General features: G+C 42.9%; 1 non-coding gene across 1 annotated transcript; it reads right to left on the bottom strand.

Annotated features, from left to right (window-relative positions):
- Positions 1-10,102: 10,102 nt before the first annotated feature.
- Positions 10,103-10,221, bottom strand: LOC134393827 (5S ribosomal RNA). Its single transcript, XR_010025112.1, has one exon. It is a non-coding gene; the product is annotated as a 5S ribosomal RNA (ribosomal RNA).
- Between the last annotated feature and the right edge of the window lie 3,188 nt (positions 10,222-13,409).

Genomic DNA, 13,409 nt, shown 5'->3' with positions numbered 1-13,409 from the left:
AGGAATGTGAATGTGAAAAGTCCAAGTGTTTGCAATCAATTATAACTTTTCTAAAGTTTTACAAAAGGGACTTCTTCTAAGGGCTGGAGCGTGCATTATGTTGACCAAAGGATACCACCCCAATCAGCTTCCATCTTGAGACTGATCCTTCTCCCCACCATAATGTTTGGAAGTACTCACCTTATGAGTGGGGGAGATTACATTGTGAGTCCCCCACATCCTGTGCACCATGTTCCCAGTAGTCTGGGGAAAGAACATGCACATGCACAACAAAAGAGGATACTTATTTTCATAAAATTTGCATATGCAATATACAGGTATATCTGCACATTTAGAAATAATTGATGTAATTTAAATACAGTACATCTCACACTGGTGTAGGAGACTGTGACCAGGTGGACTGGGTATCTGCCCAGGATGGTGTCCAGGAGCTGTTGATGAGCAACTTGAAGCCCTAGCTCTTCCTTCTGATGATCCTTTATCTTTAAACCAGACCAGGACTGAACAGCCTTTCAGAGGGAAGATGCCTTAAAAACAGCGGACAGTCCTCTGGCAGGCCTTCAAATAGAGGGCTGTCCTTTCAGTAACTAAGAATAAAAGTGATGATGTAGCAAAAAGGGCACAATTTGCTTCATGTGAAAGCACTGGGTGGTGTGCATATGTGTGGAGGATTTCAGCTATATGAAGTTTTGGAAGTCCAGTATAACAATTTGGACTTAGTTCAGATATCTCTGTGAATAGAGCCGTTGATCTGGAACAGGGTAGTAATCATTGACAAAATGTTCTGTGTATAATCTGTACTTAATTAATTCATTGTTGATTTAGGCTTTGAAGCCAGGTCAGCTTCAGCAATGATAGGTCCACACTGTTTCCCTCTAGAAACATCCCTAGAAAGATAGAGCTTAGGTATAGAGATGGTTATGTGCTTGGACATGCTTGTTTGGGAACTTGGCTATCAAAAAAGAGCATAGCCCCGTCTCCTTCACTGAAGGCAAAACACAGGTCCTTCCTCATCCAAGTATTGTCTTGATGAAACAAATGGCATCTTTACGGGGGAGTAAGAGGGAAGTCTCGGTGTTTACTTATTGACTGCACAACTCTTGGATTATTCAGAATTTAAGCTAAGAGCAGAGCATGGAGATATGTGCTAAATTATCTTCCTGGGCAGCACACCAATCTCCAAGATGCTTCATTGATTTTGTAATGTAGTACACAGGGACCCCTCGCCCTGTGTGCAGCCACGCACGTACCAGGCGGGGATCTAATTATGAATTTGCAGTCAGCTAGTAGCTCAGCACAGTTGGTGAAAAGGAAAATTGAAACAGGAGAGAGAGAGAGAGAGAGAGAGAGAGAGAGAGAGAGAGAGAGAGAGAGAGAGAGAGAGAGAGAGAGAGAGAATAATTATACCAACAAAGGTTTAAAGTTCTAGGAAAGGTCATTCTCCCCATGGGTTACAAGTCCTTGTACACTAAAAACCATGCTGCAGAGTTTGTTGACTGGCAATTCAACTATTAAAGGAGCTGGGCCACCTCCTCCTTCTCCTCCTCCTTCTTCTCCTCCTCCTCCCTAAAGGGACCAAAATCTTTCCATTACAAACCTTGCTAGTGAGGCTTGATCTCTGAGTATGTAAGAAAACACCAAGGTTCAACTCTGGGCAAAATTGTCACTTCTGCTCGATAGATATAAAGGTTTGGTCACATGCCTGCCACTAGTGCCATGGAAAAGAGGCAATTATGTTGCAAGCCAATCTGAGCATGCTGACCGTGTCACTTCCTGTGGGTCTCTTGGAAGGTTAGCTGAAAGATAAGATAATCACACACTCTCACTCTATCCCTGCCTCCTAACAAACATGGGAGGTATATTGATTTAATTTGCTGCTAGTAGGCTTCCTAGAGGCATTTGGCTAGTCAGGCCCCCAGAACAGCCATTATGTGACTAGCTACAACCTCTGTGACAGCCATTTTGTGGTGGTGCCCGCAGCCTTTTCCCAAATGTGCCTATTGGTTCAGATAGGTTGGAGATCTCTGGACTAGAGCTCTTCCTAATTAGAGATGTGTGGAAGAAATACTCAAACTCTTCTGTAATTGATAAGTAGGAAGGAAGTGTGACAGCAATGCTGTGGGGAAAGTGAGTGTTCTTACTGGTTTCTTGGAAGTTAATGTATGGTCAGTGCAAATGGATTTTCCAATCCCTTTTGACAGCTAAAAAACTGATAGGACTCCCAATTCTCCACTCGCAGCACACTTCCCCCTCACCCCTCCCAAACCCAAAGCTGCCACCGCCGTGACTTACCTTTAAATTGTGTCCTCCTCTCTGAGAGTTGAGCTGCAATTTAAAGTTAAGATCATAGGGGCTCTCTGTTTTTACTACCGTATTTCTTTGATTGTAAGACGCCATCGATTGCAAGACACACACTAATTTCAGTACCACCAACGGGGGGGGGGAACCTAAGACACACCCGCGATTCTAAGACGCACCCCATTTTTAGAGATCTTTATATGGTAAAAAAGTGTCTTAGAATCGAAGAAATAGGGTATATCTATGGCTGAAAACTATGGCAGCCTTAAAGAGGAAATGGCCGTTTATAGACATGATTTAAAGGTAATTCCATGACCCCAGTGGGAGATGACCGGGGAGAGTGGGGAGGGAGAGGGAGGTGAGTCCAGGGAGTCCAATGCACTCACAGCCTGCTTTCCTGGGCAGGGTGGTGGGGAGTGGCCCACCACCCCAAATCAGCCCAAGGCACCCAGAGGGTTTTAGTGATGATTCACTTCAGCCTTGGGGTGCCTCAGGCAGACACGGAACCAGCTTGGATTCAGGCTGAGGTGGGCCAAATTGGCCCGACTTGCCTCAGGTTTGGGGATTCAGCCCAAGATGGTGCACAGCCCTAATAAATATTCACCTACTAAAATCCAATGGATTGAGGACCTAACAATACTATCAACATTTGAATGGGTGGTTTATAGGCATCACATGTGTATGGATAAATATATGAATATTTGGTCTGCATAATTTTCAGTATTTTGTTTTGTTTCTTGTAGAATGTTGCATATTGTTTTAACTTAGTTCATGGTTTAATTTGTTTTTAGCTGTATATATTTATTGTTTTATACTGTATGTTTTTATCTGTACGCTGCCCTGAGATCTTAATGATATAGGGTGGGATAAAAATGTTTTAAATAAATAAATTTCATGGAATGTTGATATTTCTATGCATGTAATTTCTTGTCCTTTTTCTGTTTTTATTATTTGTTTTGCTGTGTTAAAATCACAACAAAAAGATTAATTAAAAAAACAACACCCTAAAATTAGGACATACAAAAAAGGCTTACACATATACTGTTCAGGCTTCATAAGATCAGTTTTGAGTTATACCTTTGAGAAGGTAACTCCTTACTCAAAATTTGCCAATTAAACTTGAGTACATTTTTTTTCTAGTCATGAGAAAAAAACTTTAAGCACACTTTTGACCTGGAATAATACAGTTTCACAGCTGTTCATTTCTCAAATAACTTTTTGACCCAACTGATAGGGCTTTAACTCAATATTTTCTCTTTGGATATCATCCAGGTCAACTTGTCCATTATTATTTTTACGCCAGTTACCCAAATTCACTGTGAACCTGCTTCTGAGCCTGTATCCTTCCTTTAATACAATTACTATTTTTTGCATATTTACTTTTTCAAATTCTTAATTAAATAAATATTTGGCATTGGCATTTCATACTAAAACATCTGATATCGTTTTAAGAGAAGTAGGTTAGCGTTTTCTTCAATAGTCTTCTCAGCAAGTTCATTAAAGCAAAATTAGCTATTTCCTAAATCCAGGACATCACACTTCTAGCACATAACCTCAGGGACCCTGGGACGGAGAGCCACACTTCAGGGATGGCCTTTTGTTGTCCCAGTCTGGCTGCAACAGCATCAATATGATATTTCTACTAGTCCCTCTTGAGCGATAATAGTATCGCACGCTCACCACTGTGCAGAATAGTAACTAAGTGTGCTATTTTGTAAAGCAACATCATTTTCCATAAGCTGGAATCATTCCTTTGGAAACTCTCAAGATTCAGATCTGTTTCTCCTTGTCTACTTTGTAAATCAAAACACTGTCTCTGCCCTCCCCAGAATGACAGAACATTGACTTTAGTACCCTTAGGGGTGTAAAAGTACCTCAGAGGCAGACACCTTTGTCAAGAAGAATGGCCCATAGGGAAAGAAAAAGATGCCCATTCCCCCAGGCCTCCTCCTCCAAGGTTTAATCCAGGTTGTAGTTTCCGGTAGCTGCTTTGCTTAAGCAAAAATCCCAAAACCTCAGGGGCAAAATATTCAGGAGATTGTCATGTATAATTTTCCTCTCAGCCCCATCCTGGCTGGCCTTGTAATAGCTCTCAACAACCATCAAGGCTTATTTTATACATATATCAAGCAACCATTAGCAAGCAAATTAGTAGAAAAGACAGTAATTTTATAATTACAACAGGAAAATAACTTCCCAGAGCGCTTTGGCTATTGGACGGTATAGTATAGATATGCTGTAAATAAATAAAAATAAATAAGCCCCTCCAAACATAATAAACGCCAGTAGAGATAAACATAGTACTTGGAACCACAAGTGAATGGGAGATAAATTTGGAGAAGCCCGTGCCCAGTTTTGTCTTGTGTTCACTTTAGTTGGACTCCCTAAAGCAAGATGAAATTGAGGGCTCACCTTATGTTATGTATAAACCTGTGTAAGAGACTGTTGTTGCTCAGTTCTTTTTTCTTTTAAGAAACGTATTTTCAGGTGTGAGGGATTTTTAATAAAGAAGCAATAAATGGAAGAGGGTACTTACTTAATCCTTTCTCCCCACCCACAGCATCTGGATTCAAATTCCACCCTCACACGGACTTCTGTAGGGTTCAAATCACACGTCTGACATCACTGAGAACACTACCTGCCTATTTGTGCATAACATGGAGTTGTCCCCTGTCAAAGAGTCCACCATGTCAGAGAAGTAATGCTGTGTTTTTACACCATGTTTTAATCTGTGTTTTAATATTTTATTTTAATCCTGTGAACCACTGAGAGATTATATTATATTATAAATAATATATTAGATTATAATAGATTAGATTAGATTATAAATAATATAATATTTAGCGGTGTACTTATTTTATTTATTTATTTTATTTATTGTATTTTTATACTACCCAACAGCTGAAGCTCCCTGGGTGGTTTACAAAAATTCAAACCACAAAAACTATTCAAAATATAAAACAACCAGTGTAAAAGCATAATATAAAATACAATAAAAATATAAATGTTACAAATAAATAAAAAAGAAATTGGGGGGGGGGAAGAGGCCTTTGTTCATCCTTTGTGTTTTGAGTGGTAGGAGAAGTTCTGGAAAAGCGCCTAAGTGTAATCACATCTGAATATCCAAAACTTTGAAGGTTCAATTCTTCTGAGGTGGGTGCAAACCCATTTGTGTAAGAAAGATATTCAACTATCTCTGCTTCTTAATAACTGCAGAGATGTAAATGGTTTCAGCAAAAGCCTACCAGACAGGCACACATCTCTCTTTCAAAGCAAATGTCAGTTTCATCCCACATATAATAATAATTTAAAATAGATGTTTGGATTCTGGATTAAAAGAGATGATCCAAACTAAAATCCCTAAACTGCCTCTTTATAGATCCCCTCACACACCCAGGGCCTGTCCCCATGTCGCAACAAGCTACCATGGGTTAATTAACTTGCAGGTCTTCGCAACACACACTAGCTGCCATTTTTAATATACAAGCCATGGTGTTTGGGGGGTGCTGTGGCTTGCCATGTTGGGTGACCCCACCTGGTTGTTCTAGGGTTATCCAAGGGTTGTTTAACCCTCACATAACCCACACCACCGAGGTTCACACAACACAACAACCCACAGTGCCTGCTTGCTGTAGCTTGGATATTCAAAATGGCAGGCAGCACGTGCTGCAACCCACGACAGTTTAAACAAGCTTAAAACGTTTTGCCAGTAAGTGTGAGTTGAAGTATAGTCCAACAGCAGCTTTACACAAAAAGCTGACAATTTATCTACAAATGTCAACTTAATCTCCAGCAACAACCAGGACTAGATCTACATGGTATTGAAGTGCACTGATAACTGTTAGGGCACATTATAATTCCATATGCTGCTTTTCTAGCATTATTGCCTGCTTTTTATTCCATATTATCACAAATATCACAACAGACATCATCAGGTGTGCTCCTAGGTATAAAATCCACAAGAGGGATATAGTGTTACCATGATGGGATTGCATCAATATTACCACAAGGTGTAAATCTGGCCCATACTAATGTAATGCCTAAGAGGAAACTTTAGGAATGGTGAGATGGAGTTTTAATAATAAAAAGTAAGAAAAACACATGAAAGGAAGAATTAAAATAGTGTTTTATGTGGATTTAATCAATTTATTAGGTGACTTTTACAAAGTACCTAAGCAGAACACAGAAACCACCAACCCAAATATTTTAAAAATCTGAACAGAAAGCCAGCCCCAAAGCAGAGCCAAACTGATTCAAAGAAAACCTAGAATAATAGCAATACCAACTATTTTCAGGCCAGTCAAAAAACAGGAGATATCTTTTCCACCTCTGGCAAGAAGAGCCATCCACAAACAAGATTCACTTTCCCACAGACAAAACCACAGTCATCCACCTCTTCCGGTAGACCAGACTGCCAGAAAAAAAGATTCATTTCCCACAAATTGCAGTGGTAAGGTCTCCTTTAGAAATACAGTTCAAAAATATTGTCTCTAGCTTCTATCTATTTCCAGGCAACCCATGGCTATTCCTCACCCTGCATGTCCATTGAGGCCACTAGTAGATTTCTTTCTTAGCTTAATTGCTAAGGGACATTGCAAATGGGGAGGGAAGGGTTAACCCTCTCCTCCCCACAGGCTAGAACTGGTCCAACCCACCCCCACCCCCATGGCATTTAAGCCTAGGGAAAACACCCATTGGTGTTAAGGAAGATTTTCTCCTAAGCTGAATTGCATAAGGTGGGGGTAGTTTTCCTCCAGGAGGGAGGGAGAGAGAGAAATGGGGAGGGAACAGGGAGAGTTTTCCAACTAATTGGAATTGAAGAGGAACTACTGATTTTGAATGGTCTGGTTTGGAGTGCAAATTAATTTGAAGAGTTTGTTTATTTGAAGCTGTTTGGATGAGAAATGAATTGGCTGGCTTTGCCTTCAGAGAACTTTAAATATATCCCAAAAATGTGTTCCAAATGTGCATATATAGATATAAATTAGCATATGCACAAGGGTGTCCTATGGCCTGGGCCACAAATCTTTTAAAAGCCTAGCAACACACCTGTGTTTATCTATCACTGACACGCCCCCACTGGAGGAATCCTCTGAGGGGGAGCTGGAGCTCTCAGAGACAACCAACATTAAGAAGCCAGCAGGAGACCTGGGGGATCCTGAGTCCTCAGGGGAGATGACCATAGTTCTATCCCCACAGGAGAGGGGGAGTTCTGTCTCTGAGTCAGAGGCTGAGTGACCACCTAGCTCCTGAGAGTGTCATTGTCTCAAGAGGCAGGCAGATGCTAGGGTTGTGCACGGACCCTCCGACCCTCTTCGTGGCCTGATCCGGAACTTCCAGATCCAGCCCGATCCTCTTCAGGCCAATCCGCCCATCCCCTACTCCGCAGAGCAAGATCCAGCTCTCCCTCCAGGTAACACAACACACCCCACCCCCTTACCTGTGTCCGTCATCACAGCGGACACAGGTAAGAAGTGTCCCAGCTTGAAGCCGGAAGAGGCCTTGGCCTTCACTTCCAGCTTCAACTGGGGCCTCAATTGAAGCCTGCAATGGACTGCAATGGACGGAGGTAAGCCTCCATTCTCCTTGCCTCCTTACCTGGCTCTGCCACTGCCACTACCGCATGGACGGCAGCACCAGGTAGGCCAACCACCCACCACCCCCTTACCTGCGTCTGTCGCGGGCTTCAATTGACGCCCCGGCTTCAAGCAGAAGAGAAAGCCGCGGCCTCTTCCGCTTGAAGCCAGGGCCTCAATTGAAGCCCATGACGGACCACGATGGACACAGGTAAGCCTCCCTCCTCCCTGCCCCCTTACCTGGCTCCATCGCCATTGGCACAGGGACTGCAGCAGCAGCACTAGATGAGCCCCTCCCCCCCACTTACCTGCGCCCGGAGCTCCGGATTGAGGCGATCCTCTTCGCCTCGATCCGCAGCCCCCTGACTCGCTTCTCCTCCACCTTTTCCGGAGGCGAATCAGGCGGCCTTGCTATTACTTCTCCAACCCGAAGAGAAGCGGAGCACAGCCCTAGCAGATACAGCTCCTTTATAGAGAAGTGCTCAAATAGAAAGACACATTCCTCAAGAGGAAGGGACTGCTTGGGAGCAAGGCTTGTAGCAAAGTGCAGCTGAGCCCTGAGTAGGGCTCAGAAAGCTCTCGCAATATAAGCCTGTAGTATCAATCTAGCCATTGCTGGAAACAATGTTTTCTACTGGCTCTAGTACTTTGTGATTGAATCTATGAGCTAGTGACCTAGGACTTCTGCTTAACTTTGCTTGTTGGGCTGAGCTTTGTATCTGACTACTTATCTGTGTTTTGACCTTGACTGCTCTTCAGATCTCTCTTTTGGAACTCTCCCTTTTGACTGGTAAAACCGTGCTTTTGATTATTGCCAGGTTATAGACTTGTTTTTGGATTGCCCCTTAGTTTAACTTAACGCTAAGCCTGATCCAGCCAGAGCAGAACAATCATAGCCAATTCCCAGCATTCTTTCTAGCCCTAATCTACCATGTTCAAACTCACACGAGGAGCCTCCATCAATAGAGGAGACTCTCCCCTTCAGAAAGTTTCTCACCATGTGTAGAGAGCAATTGAAATGACAACAGGGGTGGAGCTAGCACACTTCCCCTCCCTGCGGAATGCCTGAAGGTGGCTTCTGTTCCCAGCATTCCATTTCACTCATGATTAAGAAGATGAATCAAAAGTCTGGCTACACAGATGAAGGAGTAGGACTGTGGAGTAGAAGGGTGGGAAGTGTATAATTGGAGTAGGCCAAGTGGGCTCAGATCTATACCAGGCTCCCATCAGTACTCCAGGTGTGAATCCTTATGTAGCAAACATGGCACCATCCATGTATCTGTTGTGTTTGGTGGGGGAGGGGCACCAAAGGAGAATGGAATAGAACATCTTGGAAGAGGACATGGTGGACTGGCTGGAACCCTGAATAGGGTTTGGTTTTATGGGATGAAGTCAATAGTTTGCAATCTGGGACACTACTGTGAGGAAGGCAAAACCTGTTTCTCATCAACAGGGGCAGATTTAAACCCCACTTCATGTTGTCCCCAAGTGCATGCCTTGACTTTTCACCAAATAAGCCACCACTCATTATGAAGAAAAGTAGAACAGTGCACTTGGGGATATTGCGGCCTGCTCACCACCCCTGAACCTTGGTAGCCCCAACCACCACCAATGGAGATCTCATGGAAAGAGAATCAATGTCTCTTCTCCTCTCCCATAAGGCCAGTTGAGGGCTGTAACAGAGGGTGACCATATGGAAAGGAGGACAAGGCTCCTGTATCTTTAACAGTTATATAGAAAAGGGCATTTTGGCAGGTGTCATTTGTATGCATGCAGCACTTGGTGAAATTCCCTCTTCATCACAACAGTTAAGCTGCAGGAGCTTTGCCCTCTTGACCAGATACAAAGGAGGTGACCCTATGTAACTTGCTGACAGTGCTGTGTCTTTCCCATACACAAAGGAGCAAGGTTCAGAAATGGTGAGGGACACTCACCTCCCTAATCACAGATTCTGGTTTGGGATTGGAAGAAAGCGTGTTTTACTTCCCTTCATAGAAAGATGCCTTATACCAAGGTTAGACCTTGCTGCCACCTCCCAGCATCTGCCACCTGCTTCACTCAGCTTAATGATACAGCTGGCCCTGTACGACTGCCTATTATTTCTGGTAGCAGCTCTCCAGAGTCTCAGGCAGCTTTCCCACCCCCAGCTACCTGGTCCTTTCTCTTTTAACTGGAGATTCCAGGCACTGGAGGCTCTAATTTTGGCCATGGGGTCTGCACATTTAGACAGCTTACAGCACCCGATATTCTAAGGCAGTCTCCCATTCAAGTACTAACCAGGCCTGACCCTGCTTAGCTTCCGAGATCAGATGAGATCGGGCACGTTCAGGGTAGTATGGCTGTAGACCATTGGACAGCTCATTTAGAGTTCTGGCTGGTTCTGACTAACACCCTGAATGGATTTACAGCCCCACTGAAACTGGAGCCACCAGCCTCCATTTATGCCGGGGATCGAACTTGGGACTTTCTATGAGCCAAGCATAAACCAGAGGGTTTAGAACACTGTAACATGGGCAGGTTTGGAAACAGACCTCTGTTCCCACCCCCTCCTCAGTGATGGAAGAGTAGGGAAAGGACTAGGATGACTTATTCCTCCAAATTACTCCTGAGTAGCTGAAGGTGTTCAACTGTTATAAAGACTAGTGTTCAGTTCAGAGATGGCACTCTCTCTATGCTTGGTTGCAGGAGGACAGGTTGATGTTGCATTTTGGGTAGATGGAAACTCCTATAAATGGCTGTGTACCATTTATAAAATCTTTCGTATTTTTAAAATTTAAAATTAATTAAAATAAAACGTTTCAAAACACACATACAATTCTCATTCAGGCATGATCAGGAAGTGCTTTTTAAAAATGTTCATTGATTTATATCCTGCACTTCAACACAATTCCCAGGACAGTTTACAAAAAGCTAAAACGACAATAAAACAAATTAAAGCAAACGTTCAAAGCAAAGAACCTTAAAATACCACAATATAAAAAAGCAGCATAAAAACAGTCAGCAAAATTTAAAACAAAACAAAAAAAAAACCCCAAGTACCAAGGCCATGTACAGCAGATCAACCGTATATGAGCCCACCATCACCCGGTCTAACTGGATCATATCATTGTGAATGTCCAGAAGGTGGCAGCATTTGTCTTACAAAGCAAACTCTTTTCTCGTTATGATGGTCTGCTGTCTTGAATTCTCATAGGTGTTCCTTCGTTCCGTTCTCTCTCTCTCTCTCTCTCTCTCTCTCTCTCACACACACACACACACACACACACACAAAATTTTAAGGTTTCCACAAGACTTTTAACAACTTGGCCCTCTTAGAGAAATATCCTTGCTGGCTCCTTATTGTGGAAACAAGGATCAGAAGACTGTTACAATTTCATTTTACTGTCTTTCCTTCTTTCATTGCCTGTGTTATTTTGTTCCCTGTATGGTTAATTTTAATCCGTTATTACTACCCAGACTCTTCTATGTGGAATCTAATGTTGTATAACAAGAGCCCTGATGAATCAAGCCAAGGGTCTGTCTACTCCAACTTCCTGTGTCTGGGAAGTCACATACAGGGCATGAAAGGCATTCCTCACTGACCCCCCACCCCACTTGTTTTCCCACTTCCCCAGCAATCTTTATTCAGAGGTACACTGTAGCTGAACAAAGGGGGCTGCATTTAGCTCTACATTGTTTCGCTAAATGCAGCTGATATACCTACCATTCATGAATCCATCTAATCCCCTGTTAAGAGCTATCTAAGCCAGATCTTGTGGCAATTGCCAAAAGCACTCTTTAAGAATTGGGTACACAATAAGGCAATCCTCCAAGTAGTTCAATGTCCATTCTTGCAAAGGCGGCCACCAGAATCCAGTTTAAATATTTCAACAACAAAAATGTGTAGGAGCAGTGTTGGGTGGTAGAAAAGGAAGAAGGAAGGTAGAACAGAAGGCAAACGGAGGTAGAACAGAATGTAGAGGGGAAAGAGGGAGACCAAAAAAGAGATGGCTTGACTCTGTAAAGGAAGATGCAGACATAAAGTTACAAGATCTGAATAGGGTGGTTTACATAGGGTGACCACATGAAAAGGAGGACAGGGCTCTTGTATCTTTAACAGTTGTAGAAAAGGGAATTTCAGCAGGTGTCATTTGCATGCATGCAGCACCTGGTGAAATTCCCTCTTCATCACAACAGTTGCAGGAGCCTTGCCCTCTTTTGTATCTGGTCAAGAGGGCAGGGCTTCTGAAGCTTTAACTGTTGTGATGAAGAGGGAATTTCACCAGGTGCTGCATGCATGCAAATGGCACCTGCTGAAATTCCCTTTTCTACAACTGTTAAAGATACAGGAGCCCTGTCATCCTTTTCATATGGCCACCCTAGTTTACAACAAATGCAAATGGAGGTCGCTGATTCATAGGGTTGACATAAGTCAAAGTTGACTTGAAGGCTAACTAACTGTTTGGTGAACAGAGGCCAAGATCTCTGTTCTCCAAGGTTTTTTTTCTCATGCCTCATAATTCTAAATTAGATAGTACAACACAGACACAACCATTCCTACATATGACATTTACTCAGTGGGCCTGTTCAGACAATACGCTAAGCCATGGTTAGGCTGCTAACCCTTATGCAGCAAATGGTTAGTGACTGTGTTTAAACCATGGTTATGTAGCCACCATGGTTAGGAACGGTTCACATGACAAAGTAAGTCATGGTTTGCATGACAAGCTAAGCCATAAAGTTTAGCTCAAAGTGCTTAACCACCATGGCTTAACGTATCTTCTGAACAGGTTATATGATTTTATTTATTTATTTATTTATCACATTTCTATACCGCCCAATAGCCGGAGCTCTCTGGGCGGTTCACAATAAATCACATGATGATTTATTTTACACACTACGCATCATGCCCAAATAAGAGAAGGTATGAGAAGACAGCATGTGTAATTATTATAGCCCAAATAGTTTGGACCTCTTGGGTAGAAGGGGGAAAGTTTGAAATTTTCTGGAAATATGATTAGCAACATGGTTTGTGTTTCCATCTGAGCAAGGATTGAAGGGCCTGCAATGTTAGTTCTGCCCCATGACACAGTCCTGTGGTAGCCAAAATACAGGGAGATGAAGCTAGGGCTGATGGATGCAAAAGGGAAAGTTCTGACAAGCCCTTTGCTGCTTTTCAGACTAGGGATGAAGGGGTTAAAAAGCATTTTGCCTCTGTGGGAGAAAGCCATTGAGATGCATAAACAGAGAATTTAGGATTGGGGGCTACACTGGGACTGGATTGAACAGTCTGGCTGCCAGTTGTCTATCCCTGTTCTACACAATACAGCAAGTGTATCATGAGTAATGGAACTAAGCCAGGGAACTCAAGATTTAAAAGGTTTAAGGGGATTAGACAAGAGGATTAGACAAATCCATGGAGGGGAAGGCTATCAATGGTTACTAGTCCTGATGGCTGTATGCAACCTCCAGCATTAGAGGCTAAATGCTTCTGTATACCAGTTGCTGGGGAACACGAGCGAGAGGGTGCTATTGCACTCATGTCCTACTTGTGAA

This window comes from Elgaria multicarinata, chromosome 2 (assembly GCF_023053635.1).
Source record: "Elgaria multicarinata webbii isolate HBS135686 ecotype San Diego chromosome 2, rElgMul1.1.pri, whole genome shotgun sequence".
NCBI lineage: Eukaryota > Metazoa > Chordata > Lepidosauria > Squamata > Anguidae > Elgaria > Elgaria multicarinata.
Note: the sequence above shows the minus strand (reverse complement) of the source record. Positions and strands in the feature narration are given on the sequence as shown.